Source organism: Galeopterus variegatus, unplaced genomic scaffold (assembly GCF_000696425.1).
Source record: "Galeopterus variegatus unplaced genomic scaffold, G_variegatus-3.0.2 Scaffold7473, whole genome shotgun sequence".
NCBI lineage: Eukaryota > Metazoa > Chordata > Mammalia > Dermoptera > Cynocephalidae > Galeopterus > Galeopterus variegatus.
Window position 1 is genome coordinate 33,997 of NW_007733584.1, and position 863 is coordinate 34,859.

Sequence of the window (863 nt, forward strand, 5' to 3'; positions counted from 1 at the left end):
AAAACAAAAAAACAAAAACCAACTTTTTATTTCATTGATGTTTAGTATCATTTTGGGGTCTCTATTTCATTTAATTCTGTTCTGATCTTAATTATTTCTTTCTACTACTTCTCAGGATTGGATTGTTCCTGTTTTTCTAATTCTTTTAGGTGTAACATTAGGTTTTTTATTTGAAGTCTTTCTATTCTTTTGATGTATGTGTTTATTACAATAAACTTCCTTCTTAGTACTGCTTTTGCAGTTTCCCACAAGTTTTGGTATGATGTGTCTTTATTTTCATTAGTTTCAAGAATTTTTTTGATTTCTTTTTAATTTCTTCTATGGCCCATAGGCAATTCAGGAGCCTATTGTTTAATTTCCATGTACTTATATAGTTTCCAGAGATTTTTGTTACTGATTTCGTTTTAGTCCATTGTAGTCTGAAAAGATACTTTTCTTTGATTTTTAAAATTTTCTGAGACTTGTTTTGTGACCTAACATGTGGTCTATCCTGGAGAATGTCTATGTGCTGATGAGAAGAATATATACTCTGTAGTTGTTGGATGAAATGTCCTGTAGATATCTGCCAGGTCCAATTGGTCAAAGGCATAGTTTAAATTCTGTGTTTCTCTGTTGATTTGTTGCCTAGATGGTCTGTCCAATGCTGAGAGAGGGGTGTTCAGGTCCCCAACTATTATTATGTTGGAGTCTATCTCTTTCTTTAGATCTAATAATGTTTGTTTTATATATATGTGTGCTCTGGTGTTGGGTGCATACATATTTATGAATGCTATGTCTTCTTGCTGGATAGATCCTTTTATCATTATGTAGTTGGATTTTTTTGGTCTCTTTTTATGGTTTTTTGGTTTAAAGTCTATTTTATC